We start from the raw sequence: 19570 nt of genomic DNA, 5'->3' as shown, positions 1-19570 counted from the left end.
CCAAAAAAAAAAATTCCAAGTCAACAGTTACAGTGATGACTTAAACTATGTTGCGAACCCTAGCTTACTACTATTTTCTTTTTAGATGGTGAAGTTTTGACTACTACCCTATTCCAAATTCCTTTACATACATGATATGTAGTGCATAGTCAGTAATACTTCTCCCCCACGACACAACTTGGTGGCTTGCCGGGTGTTACGCAAATGTATTTTAATTGCTTTTAATGTCTGAAAAATATAACTTCTGTTCACATTAGTTTTGCTCATTGACGGGAATTCAACGGAGCTTAATAGTCCACGGAGTAACTAATAATAATGTCGACGGATAATGGCCATTCTTTGTGAACATATGAACCCACACAAACGGAGTTATTCGAGATAAATACTTAGGCACATCATGTAACGAATATTATCCTCTACGAGGAGAATAAGTAACGAATGAAAATATATTTAAATATCAATCATACGAGAACCAAATTCTCTATGCATTTAACGCCAATATCCAAGTATTTTGGGCACGGGAAGTGTAGCGCACACGCGAAAGCAGTATGACGATAAAGCCACAAAAATTGGCAGGGATATACCATAATTCAGTACTTACCTTAAACCGGAGATAAAAGATGCAGTTGAATAAGCTATAACACGAACAGGTACGAGGACAACAACGCTGTTTGTATGTAAATGTAGTAAAATAAAGTTCCAGTAGCGGATGCGTTTCAGCGGAGGGATCCTTTCCGGTGTCGGCGCAATCAATGGTATAACTATATCTATTAATTATTGTTAAGTTCGAGTTATACTAAACCGTATTACAACTTAAATTAGACAATAATTAAAATTTCTGCTTTGATCATTCAATCTCCGCAAACTGCTTCTTGGAGATAATGTTATTTCGGAAAAGCTAAGCGTTGACCTCGGAAAGAAGTGGGAGGGGTGAACGCTCGAAAATTGAAGAAACACAGGGAAAAGGGCCATTTCCTTGCGGTCTCTCACCCTTCTTCAAGAGACTGTCTCCCGTGTGCTAGGTTGGGACGGGACGAGAACCTTGGAATATTAAAAATTACAGTGCGGATATTACAAATTGAACCTTAATGAAACAAATATATAAGAAATTCGTAAGCAGTTGTTGCACATAAAGCAAGAAAGAAGATGCGTTCGCTTCTCGAGAGCTTTCACTTAAAAAGTTTCGAAACGCCATACCTGTAAAGTAACGCTAAGTCTATCCACACTTTCTTTTTCCCACACTAATCTAAACTTCCGTTTCCCAAACAAGAAAACTGAATGGAATCCACTTAAATGTTTCCTTACAGATAAACAATGTAATGTGCCTACACTCAAGTAGTAGTTCCATTTATTTAATATAAATTAAAATATTCACGCCAACGCAGACAGTTGCTTAAATATTTCCCCGAATTGATTTTTCCATCGATTCCCCAAGTGATGGGGAAAATAACTGAGTAAAAGATAAATAGTTCAAGGCATCATTTTCAAGGTTTTTTTTTTAAGATTATAGATCTTATCCGTTGCTAAGATACAGAGGACCGAATACGACCAAATTTCCAAAAACGCCCGATCTCATTTTTCTTCGAAAAACTTAGAAGTTAACCTATTAATGCCCACTTCGAAATGCCACATCCTCTGTGGGAAAATGACCACAAAATTGCTTAAACTTATGGACAAAAACACATCCACCAAGAAATTATTAATGCACAGAAACATTTTCGAGACTTCACAGGTCCACTGGATTCCACTTGATGAACCACCCCTTGTTAACCCCCATAAATGTCACTAAGAGCCAAGATTCAGGTGCATTGAACTGAATATAAAAATGTATGTTTATTGTTTGATACAACATTTGAGATAAAATATCACTCGACGATAGTTTCGAGATGAATACATTTTGATCACTCTGTAAACAATAAATTTCAGAGTGATGTTTGGATCAAGACTCGTTGGATCCAACAGAAATGCAACTGAATTCGATTGTGAATTACACGGCATAATTACAAAAGTGAGACAAGAAATATTGTTGACTGATATTGAGTTAATAATGTAGTATTTGATGGCAAGAAATAAAATTAGTAATCAGTATCTTATAATGTGATGCTTGATCGATGTACCAGTAATCAAAATTACAAATAATTAACATTAGAGAAAAAAGCTCTTGTAAGTATTTCTTATTGGTATAATACCAGGAATCTTTCACAGAACGCAAATCGTTCATTCTCTCATCAGAGAATACTTTTGGTTTTTTAAACCAAGTATAATAATAGAATAATAGAATTTTATTCCACTTATATTCAATATATTGCATCGAGAAAAATAAACCCTGTCATAATTGTGGAATATATAGGTACCCCTTAGTGGAAAGGTTTTGGGGCTGCCATCATACACTATTGAGAACATGACTGGTGCTAACATACATAAAAAAATACATTTATTTCGTTTAATTGAGTGATTTGTTTTCTAGACAATTGCAGTCGATTGTGAATTCACAGTAATTTACTCATGGATAACTTTCCTTAACACATACTATCATAACACACTTTATCTCATAACGCATAAGAATTACATACAATATACCTTTATTTGAAAACGTTTATAACACCTTTCTTAGCAGAAACTCTACTTCCTCATATTGCATAAGCCATTTTTAACTGCGGATATAAAACCCCATCTCTTCTCCTTCTTTGCCACATTTTTTGGCAACATACTACATAATTTTGGCCCCAAGTATTGATATGACTGTCTATATATTTCAGCCGTCAGTCTAGGTATATCAAAGTTTCTCCAAGATCTGATGTCATACGTTTGTGGTCTGGCCTTTTCACCGCTACGGTTATAGAAAACTCTAAGGACTTTATAAATGAATAGATGCCTTAGTGGGAGGATAACTAATTTTTTGAAAAGAGGAAATGAGTGGCTTTTACTATACGATCGCGTTATAACCCTGATAACCCTTTTTTGCGCCACTATCAATGGTTTAATGTTGATAAAATATGCTCCACCCCAGCAGGCTATTCCGTATTGCAATCTTGAATTAACGAGAGCATAATATACCATTCTTAACACTAATTCAGGGCATATGTATCTGAGGAAGTAGAAATTTCTTACAATGTAAATCATTTCTGATTTTAATTTATTTATGTGAGACTTCCATTTACAATTTTGGTCAAAGTATATGCCTAAATATTTTATGTGACTAACCTGTTCGATCCGAATACATTTATCACATGAAGTAACATTATCTTTTATAATAATAATAATAATTTATTTATTTGCCAGACGACAAGTATTGTAAATACATTGTATATGGCACGTCATGAATACAAAATCAAGCTATATACAAAATGCCAGTTTAAATTCAAAGGCAGTTATAAAGATAAATATTCATCAACGGAGTAGAAACATTTGGATAATAAAAAGTTTTTACAGTTAGTTTTGAAAGTCGACAAACTCATAGGAGCTTTAAGGTTCTTCGGAAGCTTGTTATAAAGCCTTAGAGTCATTGTTTTAAAGCCACAGATAGCTTTCTTAGTACGTACAAATGGGACATGCAAGTCTCCCTGCTGCCTAGTACCCTGGTTATGAATATCCGAGTTTAGCGCAAAGTCCTTAAAGTTTGACTTGGCATATAATAAAACAGAAAGTATGTAGACACAGAGAATAGGTAGCACGCGAAGACATTTAAACAAAGGGCGACATGGGGTTCTATATGGTTTGTTTGCAATCAAACGTATAGCTCTTTTTTGGATTTTAAAAATGGTCCCTGCATGGGGTGAAGAGCCCCAGTGTAGAATGGTGTATAGTAAAAGGGGGTAGAATTCCCCATAGTAAATAATTAGAAGAACATCAATGGATACAGTGGACCTAATTGATCTGATTAGGAAACACTTAGAGCTGAGATGACCAGCTTGATTAGAGACAAGTTTTTCCCAGGAAAGATGCGCATCGATATTCATTCCCAGAAACATGGTGTCGTCAACCTGTGGAATACATGTTCCATTTAGGTCAACATTAAGCAAACTTGGGGTTTTATTGAGATTAGAGAAGTAAATAAGTTGGGATTTTGTGACATTGAGATTAAGACAATTAAATTTACACCAAGTAAGAACCTGATCGGAGACAAAGTTGGCTGCTGTATGTAACCCTTTGACAGTTGAGGACGTTAAAATAAAATTGGCATCATCAGCATATAATACTGGGTGAATACCAGTTGCTGAGGATACAAATTTGGTGAGGTCATTTATGTATCATAAAAATAGAATTGGGCCAAGAATAGATCCTTGAGGAACACCTTGGGTCAGAAATTTCGGAAGAGAATTGAACTTATGACCATTCGACACCACTGAGACAATTTGAGATCTATTGGAGAGATATGATTCTACCCAGTGATAGGGAATACCTCTTATGCCAAAAAAGGGTAACTTATTCAGCAAGATACGGTGGTTGACACTGTCGAAAGCCTTGGAGAAGTCATAAAATATGCCAAGTACTTCCGTTTTGCGGTCTAGTGCTGTTAAAATTTTGTCGACTACCTGGGAAATAGCAAGACTGGTAGATCTGTACTTGCGGAAGCCATATTGAAAAGGTGATAGGAAGTTGTTTGACTCTAAATAAGAGGTCAGTCTTCCATAAATAGTTAATTCAAAAACCTTGCCAAACTGATTTATAAGTGAAATGCGTCGATAGGAGCTGAAATCGAGGATAGACCCCTTCTTCTTATAGAGTGGAATTACTTTAGACTCCTTTAGAGAATCAGGAAAGGCTCCTTGTTGTAATGAGGCATTAACAAGGAAAAGAAGAGGGGATTTAATATAATCATAAGACAGGCGTATTAAGTGATATGGAATTTCGTCAGTACCTGCACAAAATTTAGAGCAAGACTTGCGGATAATAGAGGTTAACTCAGTTTCAGAGCACGGGTAAAGGAATAATGAAGCTGTTGAACAGTTGGGTTGGTGAGATGTACGTCCAGGGGTGGGAGTTGAACCATTGGGTTGAGAGAAATGATCGTTAAATGCTGAAGCTAATTTAGATGGATCATTAATTAAATTACCAGATTCATCTTTTAACTGAAGGTGGGTGGGTTTCTGCTTCATTTTAGAACTGTTCATAATTTTCCAGATGACTTTGGACTTATTATCAGCAGAAGAAATTCGTTGGTCATTGAAGTTATGTTTGGCCTCTGAGATCATTTTTCTGTGTTGTTTTTTCAGCTCAATGTACTGAGATTTGAGTTCAGGGTTGTCGGAGTTTTTGCAGGTGTATGCAGTGTCTCTGAGGAGGCGAGAGAAATAACGAATTTCATTGGCGATCCAAGGATTACAAGGAGTGGGTTTAATTTTCCTACTAGTTACAGGGAAAGAGAAATCAAAGAAAGCTAAGAATTTTTTGTAGAAGCAATCGAAGCTGGAGTTGAGATCATTAAAAGAGTATACATCAGTCCAAGTCTCAGTTTGAAGTAATCTGATGAAATTAGCCGTATTTGAGGCCGACCAGGAGCGACCTATGCGATATGCAACCCGCGGAGTAAATGGCACTGAAAAATTAGCAACAAGGGGGTAGTGGTCTGAAAGGTCAGTCCTGAGAATCTTGGACACGAATAAAGTGGAGTCCAAAATGGTAACTATATTATCTGATAAAGAAGAGGAATGGTCTGTTACACGGGTGGGTTGATCAATGAGAGGGGAAAGATTATAAGACTTAAGAAGGCAGAGCAAGTCTGTCCGATCCTTAGAGACAGTAGAAAGATCCACATTAAAATCACCAGTGATGATTATTAATTGATCGGGCCTGGAACAAAGTATTTGCTCCAGTAAGGAGTAAAGATTTTCCAAAAAAAGTCGAAAACATCCTATAGGAGACCTATACACAGATAAATACACATGGAATGATAACCCAAGACGACATTAACCGAGGAGAATTCAAACACACGTTCCATCAACATGTGACTAACAGAGAGATTAGAAGAGGATGTTTCAAGTCCCTCTTTTAGCATTATCATGACACCACCATTCTTGAGAACTTTCCTACAATATGCGTCAGCAAGCACATAACCGGGGACTCTGAGGTAGGGTAGTTCACCATCCTTAAGCCAGTGTTCACAAATGCACACAACGTTCAGGGTCACTTCATCTAAAAGAGTTTCTAGCTCGCCCAGTTTATTACGAATGCATTGAACATTGGCGTGAAAAACAGAAAATTCACTTGGCTTACGCTGTTTTGAGTATGTAGCTACCATATGAGGATCACCATTGTTGAGAGAAGCACGCACGGCCGGGTCACGTCGGGCGATATTCCTATTAAGATCCTCAGTTGCTGAAATCCCCGATTCTCAGGACCTTGTTACACTGCAGGCAGCAGCTTGATTCCTTGTGACAGGCCTACTACACACACTAGGAACACTGGGGCTTGCCACTGCAGAGGTATTAAGCGGCGTTTTCAAGGTTGCACTGACGTTAGGAGAGTTGAAAGGTATTCCAGGAGGATAAAAGTTACCAATAACAACATCTTTGGGCCACACAGCACTGTTTAATACGTCGTTTCGTTGGGTAACGGGAATATTTAATTTGAAAGAACTAAGCACGTCATTCGATTGCAATTGCTCACACGTGAAGTCGTTCACAGGGAATTTTACTGAAAGAAATTTCAGTATGTCATCAGGAGAAGTTCCTGGAGAAACACGTCCGATAAAAATATTCATACGACGAGGAACTCCAGCAAACGGGCAGTTCGTGCCTGCTATAGAGTTGTTGCCGACAACAACTTTCGCCCGCTTTCGCCTTTGTTTCTTGGAAGAAACTATACGAAAACCTTCGTCACTGATATTGTTTGCGTCGCTGTGCAAGGTGTTAGCGTCGTCCCCGGTGTTTTTCGTGACAGCTTGGGATGATAATGCATCAAACGATACATTTACAGGCTCAGAACATTCTCGAGCGTCAGTGGTAGACAACACATTTACAGGCACAGAGGATTCTTGAGCGTATGCGTTAGACGCGTAGGAGGTAACAGCATTAGCAAAGGTCACCCTTTTACCAGATTTTGCCACAGTTTTGTGCTCTTTTGATCCAACCACATCTTTCAGAGAAGCCAATTCTTATTTAAGATGCTTGATGTCTTCGGCCATGAAGGCGAGAGAAAACGTGCTTAGGCGGCAACGAAAACATTTCCAAAAGAAGTAGTTAGCTTCATTTAAGGCCTTGAAGTAGATTTCACTCAACTTAGAGCACTTAAGGTGGAAAACGATAGGGCAAAAACCGCAAGAAATAAAATTTTCGCTCAAATTAATTGAAGTTTGGCAGGAGCCGCAGTTAGGCGAGTCTGTGAGGACGCCATCTTGATTCTCGACTTCCAATGTATATATATCCATACTTCTCGACTATAATATTTGCTCATTGGTAGTATACTTTATTTTTGTTTGAGATAGATTTACTCAAGCTAAACATGATATATTTCGTTTTTTCACTTAACAACATATAATTAGCCGAAAACCACATATTGAGTGTTAAAAGATCACTTTGTAGGTGCTCATATAGATCATCAACACTATTAACAGAATAACTTAGTGCAGTGTCATCTGCGAACGACGTTAATTGACCTTTAAACCTGCCAGCACATACATTGTTTACATATATTAAAAATAGTATGGGTCCCAACACAGAACCCTGTGGCACACCACAGGTGAGTCGGATCTTTTCACTGTAGCAATTTTTGAGACGCACACATTGATCTTGATCACAAAGATAACTTTGAAACCAATCATATGCGGTTCCACGTATACTCGCTTCCCATAATCGATTCATTAGTATCTTATGATGAATGAAGTCGAAGGCTTTGGTAATGTCTACAAACAAGCCAGCAACTCTACAGTTCTTATTCAGTCCGTCGTTCAGCTCTGAGCAGAATTTTAATAATGCATCTTCTGTACTCTTACCACTCATAAATCCAAATTGGTTTTTATTGAAAAAACTATGCTGATTTAGAAATTTAAGAAGTCTGACTTAAACAACTTTTTCTATTATTTTAGCAAATACAGATAATAAAGATATTGGTCTGTAATTATTTACGTTCATTTTATCACCTTTTTTAAAAATTGGTATCACTATTGCAGTTTTTAATTGTTTAGGAAGTATTCCAGTATACATACTTAGATTAACAATATGGGCAAAGACCTCCTAAATATTTGCATTTACTGCTGTGATAACTTGTGCAGAAATATTATCAACACCTTTAGATTTTTTTAGACTTTAATTGCTTAATAATGCTGCTTATTTCTTTCGCAAGAGTAGGTACAAAAACAGTGAGTCAATTGAATTGGAGGTTGGGAACATTTCTTTGTATTTATTCGTATTACTTTCAAATTAATTGTTCTGGGTCAATGCTTGAATTACTTAACCATAATGTGAACTAAATTCGTTTACAATGTCGTGGCACTAAGTGACAACGATACCAATTCTTGTCCTAATTTTTACATAATTCTCATTTCCTTGCTGTCCTCCCGTGAGTGAATCTAGAATGCGCCATTGCGCAGCTGTATTATTGACATTACTATCAAAAAGGTCACTAATATTTTTCTTTGTGCTTTTTAATATCATATTCTAATCTTTGTTTGTACGATTCGTAGTACCTATTTAGCTTTTCATTTTCAGGGTGTTTCCTCATTTTTTATACAGAAAATTTCGCCTAGAAATTCTCCCGCACAAAGCGTAAGTCATCCATGGCTTTTTCATCCCTCCCGATCTGTTTCTGTCTGAGACATATTCAGCTTTTTCAATGCAGCATTTGAATTTGTTTATAAATATTTCATAGGCTTCAATAACATTTTTTGGGGATAAACATTCCAGTCGCTTCTTTGCAAACTGTTATTTAGATAGTTAAAGTTTATCCGGCGATAGCTTCGATAACCTCGTTCGTATATGTTAATGGGTACATTAATATTTAAATTACATGATACAGCAAGATGGTCAGTTAAACCCCAATCGTCCGCTCTTCCCTCATACTTATAGTTATCTCTACTTCTGCAAAAAATATGATCTATGCATGTTTTACCCGTTTTGCTGATTCTAGTTGGAACTCGAATAAGCTGGTCCAGTCCATGACTAGCCATAAGGGTTTGATATTCAATGGAACTATCGTTGCCCCGCACGGGGGGAAGAGAGTAATCTCTTCCTTTGGGGAGTCGCGCCCCCACGGACCCGAGCCCACCGAGGAGACAAGCTCGTTTAAAAACCCCGTCGCTCGCTCGGATTGTGTCCAGACAGCATGTGACTCTGCTGTTCTGAGTAGCCGTAACATCTGGCGTCCAGAATCACCCACGTGTTTGCCGTGCGTGGAGACCCGTACATGGGGGAGAAAGGGATCCTGGTGGGTGAGTTCTCCGGCACCCAGCTGGGCGTCGGAAACCCGGTATGGGCCGGAGTTCAATACCCCACTTCGGCCCTGGATTCCCCGCAAAACGGGCGGCCGAGAAGAGCCCGGCTCGGTCAATCGACTCCTGGCGGCTGGAGAGCTTGGCGCCTCCTTTCGAGCGTACGCCAGGACGGGTTAGTGCTGGAGATATGGGGGTCTCCGTAGGGCGGCCGAAGGCGTGAGGGTTCGGAGGGCCCCCGCGCTGGAGGTTCTAACCCGTAAGAGACCCCCTATCGAAGGTTCCTATATCCCTTCGGTAGCCCTGACGTCCATTCCGGCTTGCGGGTGGCGTCCCAAATGTGTGGCTTTGTGGTGGGTGGGGAGCCCAGGGGATAAATAAAGGGTTAGTTTATGGATCACAATTTATCTCCACCTCCAAAAAGATCCCTTCCGGAAACGGGCGGGGGAGAAATGAAAAAAAAACAAGTTCTCGATAATGAAAAGCCATAAGGAAGGGGAAACGCTGAAAAAAGTGTCCCCCTTCTTAATCCGTAAGGTGTTATCTGCAGCAGTACCGGGAGACATAAAGTCTGCAAAGAAGTTACGCGACGGGACCCTATTAATTGAAACATCGCACAAGGCGCAAAGCGAGAAGATCCTTAACCCTAGAGTGGTGACGTGAATTTTTGGTTCACGAGTGGTGACGTCGGTCTCCTGGACCGATGTGGTCTCTTATGCTGTTTGGAAGATTAATTGAGTTAAATTACCTTGAATTGGCTTCATAACACGATATTGTTTAGCCAATTTTCAATATTTATTTAACATTTTCATTACATACACAATTTTTTTCAACTTTTATTCATTTTTATGTTGAAGAACAGGAAGAAATATTTATACATCGGTATCTTTTCAGTAGTGCACAAAAATAATGACACACAGCATTAATAAAAAATAGGGTTAATTTTAATTACATGCCATTTATCAAAAACATATTCAATCATACATAATCAGGAATCTGAATTTTTGGCATAACACCTTTCACATAGCAAGGTTACGTGTTCAAGGCAGAGAAATGAGCTGCAAATTTTACAAGAGTATCGTGTTTTACGATTCCTCTTACCGTCACAATATTTGCAGCGCCCAATCTGCCCTTCAGTAGGATTAGGAGGTAATTCTGATGGCTTAATGGTTAGTAGTTCATTTACCCGTAAACGAGTGATTCGTGGTATGTTTCCCATAGATGCACGATTCCTAAGATGTTTTTCAATCAGGGAAAATGCAATTCCTTCAACAAATTTACGCCGTACAAGGCTTTCTTTCTAATTGTTTATAGTGTTTATTACTTGAGAGTTTATTGTTGATATATTTAATAATGAATAAAACACGACCATTTGCCAACGCCTTGTTGGTCTAGCGCAATTGTAGTTAGCACATAACCTATCCACTACATCTACTCCACCTTTTGTGCTGTTATAGGTCAAAATGATATCAGGTTTTTTAGTTATTGCATCCACTTGGTCATAGTCGTGCATGCTTGAAATCAAAAGAACATTTTTTCCTTTTCTGGGGACATACGAAACTAATGTACAATTTTTCCTAAAACCAAACAGACATGATTTCACTTTACGTCCCTTTTCTTGAACGAATTCTGGTGGTAAGCCGCGTTTATTTTTTCTGATTGTGCCCACTGAAGTCAGCTGATAGACATTCAGCAGTCTCTCAAGAAGCTCAATGCTAGTGAACCAGTTGTCCATGGTAACATTACGGTTATTGTAATAAATTGGCTTACACAAGCGTTCAACCACGGCAAATGCTCTATTGTCCATTGAATACGGTCCTTCGGGTTGTTTTCCAACGTAAACCTCTAAGTTGGACGTGTAATGCATTTTTGCATCGCAGAGAGCAAATATTTTTATTCCATATTTGGCGGGTTTATTTGGTATATACTGACGAAACCCACAGCGACCTCTAAATGCCTCCAACTTCTCGTCTATGGTAACCTGGGCAGATAAGCTGAAATTATTTTTGCAGTTTTCAACAAACAAATCAAATATCTCTCGCACGGGGGCAAGCTTATCAACTTTACGTCTTTCATTTCTAGTTTCTTTGTCATCAAAAGTTAGATGACGCAACAGAAATCGGAAACGCTGAAGTGACAAGACAAGACGAAATATTTCAATTGAATTGCCTTTGGAACTGAAGAGGTCTTCGGCGTTTTGGTGATTACTTTTATTGATACCACAAAGCAGCAGCAATCCCATTAGTGCTTCAATTTCATGAACATTAGTAGGTCTTGCGTACGTGCTACGCCCGTAATTAGGAGAAACCTTATCAATGACTTTGTTAGTACAATCGGTAATCATATTTATTATTGAACTATCAAAAAAACATCGCCATGATTCTATAGCACTTGTTATTCCTTTCGTTTTCCCTCTAGGCCCAGGTAATTGTGTAATTATATTTTTTGAACGCGTTCTTACGCTTTGTTTTGGTGCCTTCTTTCTCCATATGGTGGTCCCATCTTTCCCGGTGAAGATATCATCCTCTTTCATTGCTTCTCCGTCGTCCATGTCCCAGTGTTGCTCCGAGTCACTGCTCTCTTCTCGCACCTCCAAAAGATCTTCTTCGTTATCGTCGTCGTCGTCATCAAAATGCAGGGACTCTTGTGGTTCTCTCTCTACTTCGGACAGCAACCGTGACACCCGCTGTTGTTCCTCTTCATAACTCATCACTCCAACTAATTTCAGTAATAAAAACATATTTAGAGGAAAATTGGATGCAACATATGGAAGAGTAATATACAGCATAAGGTATAAAAATTCAAAGGTAAAATAGCTGCGTAGCGTACTCACCAAGTTAGATAAGTGCAGTCTGAGCTGTCGCAAGAGTTGCAAAAGGAGATTCACAGAAAAGAGTAGATGGGCAGATTTTACCCTGTCGAGATAATGATAAAATTATAAGTTATTACATATAATGCCATTCATCTCGTTCAGTTATTATGAACGAGAGATAAATACTAACCAAAATAAATTAATTATTTGCGTGGAGATAATAAGCAATTTCCAATGAATGCACTTCAAAATTTATAACGTACCTGTTAGTGTCGTTGTGCTTGGATGTCTATCCTGGAAAGCGGCGTCGTTCCCCAAGAAGGTCTAACAACTGCGCGCACACAGTGACTGACTCGTGGAAAAAGGATTCCTTGGCCTTATATAGGGTACATGTAACTTCCAAGACTTGAAATTTGAATCCAAGGGATGGTGAAAGCGTCATCATTGTAATCTATTCTCATGATACATCAATGTTACACTTTCGGTCTGTGAGACCGGGCGTTTCCACTCCGGCAACAAAGTAAAATTTCAGAGCATGAGTGGTGACGCGCGGTCTCGCAGACCGAAAGTAGCAATAAGTATCAAATTACTCTGACGAAGTGATTTTTTCGGTCATGTATCGGAAGAGCAGCGTGAAATAGGAAGCTACTGAAAAGCATTAACTGTAACATTATATACTTCGCTTGAGACACCGATGAGAATTAATCTTCGGTCTGTGAGACCGGGCGTCACCACTTTAGGGTTAAAATGAAGCTGTTGAATGATATCCCAGTGACAGTGGAGGTCCACCGAACCCTAAACACTTGTCGGGGCGTAATTAGTCACTACGATCTACTGTATGTGGAAGTCGATGAAATAAAGCATGAGATGGCATCTCAGGGAGTGAGCGATGTTCGTCGACTAACCACAAAACGGAACGGAGAAATCACTAATACCACATCCGTAGTGCTGAAGTTTTCGTGCGACCGGCTCCCCGACAAGGTGTTCATAGGGTATGAATCAGTTCCCGTGCGACCATTCATACCAGCCCTGATGCGCTGCTTCCAGTGCCAGCGCTTCGGTCACATCGCAACGCGATGTGAGGGCAAGGCCACCTGCCCACGCTGCGGCCAGGATTCACACGGTGACTCCAGCAGTCCCAAGGGTCCGCAATGTGTGAACTGCGAGGGCGCACACCCCGCTTACTCCCGCAAATGTCCTAGAATGTTAGAAGAGCGTAAAATGATGGAAATAAAGACAACAGAGATAATAACATATTTCGACGCTAGAAAGAAGTACAGATCAATAACTGCCCCGACCTTCTCGAAATCGTTTGCTAAGGTTGTCGAATCAACTGTCACTAAGGCCTCAATTGGGACACAGACCGAGACTATCACCAAGAACGATAATAACACCATAGAACCTGCCAAACCGGAAAAGGCATCTAAACCGGCTGCTAAACATAATCCCACCGCTGTGGGTTCCCCTAAAAGGAACCCACCCAACCAAACCATTGGCGTAACGCAAAAGAAGCGTGAGGTTACGCCACCCCCAACTACCTCCGGCGTCACAAAATGTAAACTGAACCAACCGGAGTCAATGGAGGAAGACGAAAGTCTCTCAGAGACAGAAATCCTTCAAGCCAAGAAAAAGACAAAGAAGAATAGACTTCGGCGTTGAACACCCTTCACGCAGTTAAAGTTTTTATATACCTTTTACTTATTTATTTATCTTTAATCATGGCTTTTATTTGGCAATGGAATTGCAATGGTTTTTATCAGCACAAGGAGGAGATGGCCATTTTACTGCGTGATTTTAATCCAACGTGAATTTGCCTGCAAGAAACACATTTTAAATCAACGGACAAGGGTATTTTAAGTGGTTTTAACGTTTTTAGATTTGACGACACGAGTGGCCAACCGGCACACGGTGGTGTTTTGATCGCCACTAGGGAGACCCTTCATGTCTCCCGGGTGGCGCTTAACACGCCTTTTCAGGCGGTAGCGGTAACGCTGAACGGCCCCCAGTCGGTGACTCTATGTAACGTATACCTTCCAGAGGGGGCACCGGTGACCTTTTTTTACTTGGACGATCTTTTCTGCCAACTGCCCAAACCCTTTATTATAGTAGGTGATTTTAATGCCCATGACACACTATGGGGTAGCTCTAGGGCACAGTGCAATCGGAGAGGACGCATTTTATCGCAGTTTTTAACAGTCTCTAACCTGGTTTTATTAAATGACGGAAAGAAAACTAGGTTTAATAGTTTTAACGGCAATTAATCGACTATTGACCTTTGTTTTACTTCGAGCACATTAATGGACAAAGTCCAAATGAATGTTCACGACGATCTATGTGGGAGTGATCACTTCCCCATTACTATTACTAGAGAGGAAGATTTTAACCCCAATATTTTACGCCCTAGCAATTGGAGTATCCGGAGAGCCTACTGAGCTCTTTTTAAAGAATCTTTCCATTTTGCATTTAACGAAGGCCGCTGTGGTATCCAGAATATTGATTGTTTGACGAACAGTATCGTCGAATGTGCAAATAGTAGTGTGCCAAGGTCAGGACACGCCCGTTTGAGGCCTGCCGTTCCATGGTGGAACGACGATTGCGCCAAGGCTATTCAGGCACGCAAGAGAGCGCTAAGAATTTTCTATAAATACCCAACAGCCATCAATTTGGCTTCCTTTCGCCGCCTTCGAGCCAAAGCCCGAAAGGTGGTCAAAGAGGCGAAGAAGGACTCCTGGATGTCATTTGTATCCGGGGTAAACTGCCGGACACCAGTGTCGCAGGTGTGGAAAAAGGTGAGGAGCATCTGCGGTGACCACCATCAGTTTGAAGTCACATGCATTAAAAACAACGGCAACATCGTAACCTCACCGTCCGCCATCAGCGAGATATTCGGACGGCAGCTAGCTTACATTAGCGGCAACGCCAAATATGAGGACTCCTTCCTATCCTTGAAGAGACGCTGCGAATCGCACATGTTTGAATCAACTTTGGGCAGAGAGAAGCTTTCCACCGTCCTGGCGCGAATCTATAGTTGTTCCAATTTTAAAACAGGGCAAGGATAAATCCGATCCGAACAACTATCGTCATATATCTCTCACCAGCTGTCTTTGTAAGGTAATGGAAAGAATGGTGAACCGACGACTCGTTTGGTGGCTGGAGCGTCGAAACCTTCTTTCCAATGTCCAATGTGGCTTCCGACGCGGCCGATCGACAGTTGACCACCTTGTCAGGACAGAGAACTACATCCAGGAGGCCTTTGTCCTTCGACAGCACGTTGTTGGTATTTTCTTCGATCTAGAGAAGGCTTATGACCGGGTCTGGCGCCGAAAAATACTCTTGACGCTCCACAAATGGGGATTTAGAGACCATTTGCCAATATTTATTGAAATTTTTTTAAAGAACCGAACCTTTAAGGTCAGAATAGGCCGAGACGTATCGAAATCTTATACCCTGGAAAATGGGATACCACAGAGTTCCGTATTGAGCATGACACTTTTTGCGATAGCCGTCAATGACGTGGCGGATTGTGTCAAAGCCCCCACGATGAGCTCGCTGTTCGTGGATGACCTGGCAATCTTTTGCCGGTCGTCCAAACTTGTATCGGTAGCCAGACAACTACAGCTAGCTTTAAATAACCTAGGCAACTGGTCGCGGACGAATGGTTCTATATTTTCACCGGAAAAGACCAAATGTGTGCATTTTCACCGGAAGAGAGGTTACTTTGCCCCTCCAGTTTTAAAACTGGATGGCAGACCCCTTCCGTACATGGAGTCGGCTCGGTTCATAGGTATGACCCTAGACCACCGATTAAATTGGCGGGAACATGTTCAGTTTTTAAGAAATAATTGTCTTAGGACCCTAAATATTTTAAAGTTTTTAACCCACTCCTCATGGGGCGCCGACCGTAGCATGATGCTTTTACTATATCGCGCACTTGTTCGGTCCAAGCTGGACTATAGGAGTTTTATTTACTCGTCTGGCCGCGAGTCAATTTTAAGAACCTTGACGACGCTGCACAACACAGGATTGCGGCTCTCAACTGGTGCCTTCTGCACCAGCCCGGTGCTCAGCATTTATGCAGACGCTGGAGAGCCACCTTTGCAGAGCCGAAAAAACATCCTGATGTTGAACTACGCGGCGAAAATCCTAGCCTTAAGAGGTCACCCGTATTTTAACATAGTTTTTAATCCAAAGTTTTTAAGAATTTTTATTATAAGAACGAGAGCCACTAAGCCACTATGTATACGATTGAAAGAGTTCATTGAAGCATCCGGAGTACAACTCCCGGATGTAGCTCCAATCGTTTACCCCGACATCCCGCCATGGATAATTCCACATCCCAAAATTTATGATGCTTTTAAAGGACTCCAGAAAGAATACTCCACTACCTCAGAGTATTAGTGTCATTTTAATGAATTCGTGAGTCGCCATGAGGGCAGTCGACTCGTGTATACAGACGGATCCGAGTCGGAAGCCGCCTGTGCCTGCGCAGTGTCCTCTGCATACCACGGCATCGTGCAGACGAGACTTAGCCTGTTGTGTAGCATATGCACAGCGGAGCTCATCGCCATTAAGAAGGCGTTGGGGATGGTCGCCGACGATTGCAACCCTACCACCATCATATGCACCGATTCAAAGAGCTCGCTGCAATCTGTCGCCACTATTTTCCCGACGCACCTTATTGTGCAAGATATTAAATCGCCCTTAATAATAACTGTAAACGAGGACGCAAAGTGTCATTCCTATGGGTTCCCGGGCACATAGGAATAACAGGAAATGAAAAAGCAGATGCAGATTCAGCTGCAAAGGCGGCACTCACGCTGCCTGGCGGCACTCACGGCTTCTGTAACTTATCAAGACTTACTGATTGCCATGCGCAGAATAGTTCTACGGCAGTGGAATGAGGTATGGACGAACGTAACGAATAACAAACTAAGAATGATCAAACCGGTTACGTCAATGTGGCCCTCTTCTGTTGGGAGGAATCGTAGCGAGGAAGCCATCATTACTAGACTGAGGATCGGTCATTGCGCCCTGACACATTCCTATCTCTTCACCGAAGAGAAGATCCCCCCTCGATGTGGCTATTGTGGCTGTCCCCAGACTGTGAGACTCTTGACGGAGTGAGATGAGCATCATACAACGCGAGACCGGACAGGCGTCAGGGGCAACCTAGAATGTATTCTGGGCGATGACCCTGGCCGCCTATGCCGCGTCATAGAATTCGTTAAGAAAACTGGTCTTGTGAATTCGATTTGATTGGCTCGAAGTTTACATCAATATTGTCAACAGTGCCGCACTAAACTGAAATAATAGTATATGCTTATGTCGCAATTTGATTGCGCGTGGTGCTAATGACCTTAGCTGTCGACGAACCCGTAACTCCAAGCCTACGACTAGATTTTCTCTGCATCTTAATTAAATGCACAGGGCTCACTTTCAAGTTCATTATTTCCGTTTTCAACATCTCGATATCGGCCGCCATGTTGGAAATATTGAACTTCGCGACACAGCAGGAGAAATATTTGTGCGCTCATGCAAACCTAACACTGGAATAGCTTTACGCACAGAACACACGAAATCATGGGGCGTCTCGCGAGGAAATTGAATCGTGGTGATCAGGCGATCAAACTCTCTGTCACTAACGATTCTAGCCCAAACTCTTCCTGTGATCTGAGCCCATGAGAGATTCAAGTTTAACATAGACAACCAAAAATGGCGAAAACTGGCAGGAAGTTTAGAGACTACAAGGTACAATAACGTTGACAGAGGAACCAAGGACAAAGAAACAATTTCATTAATTTTTAACATGAAATTAAACCAATTCTGTCTGTTTGAGACGTCAAATGACGGCAAATCACTGAGTAATTGTTTGACATTTATTAACGCTTCAGAAACTGGCAATGTCTGAGAAGCAGACATTTCGTGAGAGCCGTATGTCTAACTTTTCTCCTCGTCCCTTGGACGAGGTGGAACCACTTCTGAAGTAATTCCCGTTCATTATTAGAAACTTTACTTACTTTGGACAAATAAGCCTTAGTCCTGGCCTTACGATCCTCGCCCGTGGTTAAATAATTTTTTTCGTACGGGTTGTCAGCACCTCCAGGCATTTTGAAAGATGAAGTGAAGAGAACGTGAAAATCTCTCACTCCTTGAAGAATCCAATAGTGCGAAATAGTGCGAGAATAACAACCTGCTATTCCAGTCTATCAAGAAAATTACAAAACTACAAGAAAATGTCATAGGAAATAATCTTAAGAACCGGCAGTCGAAATAAGATAAGATAGGAACCACCGAAATGTCAAATGGGATATGACCTCGAGGAAGTAACACGACCACTAAACACTTAATCCCTCACGAACCAAAAGCACTTAATAGAACATAAAAGAACTAACTTTTAAGAGGAAAACAACCAGAAACTGCAAAAGTGGAGATATAGTGGAGAATTGTCACCATTGTCCAGCACTCGGAGACATCGACGAAAGGGCAGGAAATCGAAACCACGTACTCTGCTACCAAAAATGTGGCATTAAGCCCCAGACACAGGGAACTCCGATCGTCTGTCACTAGCTGGTTGAGGGAAAGACTCCACAAACAAGAAATCAGCACTCAAGAAACAATTGTCACAAATTTACGAGTTATTTTCAATCAATATCCATTAGAAGTAAAAATATTCAAAATCAGAATTATCACAGAAAACAACGATGATAACTAATGATCTCATTGTAAACATTACCAAAAACTAAGTACAAGCTGTATAATTTTTCAGTATTCATCCATCTCAGCCGAGACATTATCCACCACGAACGCCCGAGCAAAAGAGGGCTTGCGTACTCCGAAACGTGTCAGGGTGGAGGGGAGGGAATTTGCAAAGGAGTGGAGGGGTAATAGGGCGATGTTCAACTTGGCTGCAAATCTGCCGGTAGACGCCCCTGTTGACTGGCACCACTGCAAAACGTCCGTCATCCAAGCCGGGGTTGGGGGAGAACCGCGTACCGCTGGGTTTTCTCTCCTAAATCTCCTGGGTTGGAGACATAACCAAGTGGGGTGATAGCTGGTTGAGGCAAGTCATTGGAGTTCAAGGAGGGGAAAGTCATAGTGGGATGATGTGTTGGAGGGAGAGAGAATTGTGATAGGACAAGTGGAGTACTTTTCATTCCAAACTGCATACTTATGCCTCAGAACCCGTATCCCCTTGATTGCCAAGGAGTAGGTATTCCTCCGCCGTACAACCTATATAAGTCTTGATCTCCAGGTGGGCTGGCGTCTGAGGGCAGCGTCGTGATACAGCGTTCGTAGGACAGCGTTCGTAGGACAGAGTTCGGAGACAAGAGTTCCAAGACTAAGAGACTTTGAGCCGAAAGGCCTTTGCGCGAAAATCCTTTACGCGAACC

General features: G+C 41.1%; 1 long non-coding RNA gene across 1 annotated transcript; it reads right to left on the bottom strand.

The window, feature by feature from the left end:
• Positions 1-11555: 11555 nt before the first annotated feature.
• On the bottom strand, positions 11556-12466 carry LOC124156921. Its single transcript, XR_006864436.1, has 3 exons — positions 12443-12466; positions 12201-12282; positions 11556-12085 (listed from the first exon to the last, which is right to left on the bottom strand). It is a non-coding gene; the product is annotated as an uncharacterized LOC124156921 (long non-coding RNA).
• Positions 12467-19570: the final 7104 nt, after the last annotated feature.

Source organism: Ischnura elegans, chromosome 4 (assembly GCF_921293095.1).
Source record: "Ischnura elegans chromosome 4, ioIscEleg1.1, whole genome shotgun sequence".
In the NCBI taxonomy this organism is placed as follows: Eukaryota; Metazoa; Arthropoda; class Insecta; order Odonata; family Coenagrionidae; genus Ischnura; species Ischnura elegans.
Note: the sequence above shows the minus strand (reverse complement) of the source record. Positions and strands in the feature narration are given on the sequence as shown.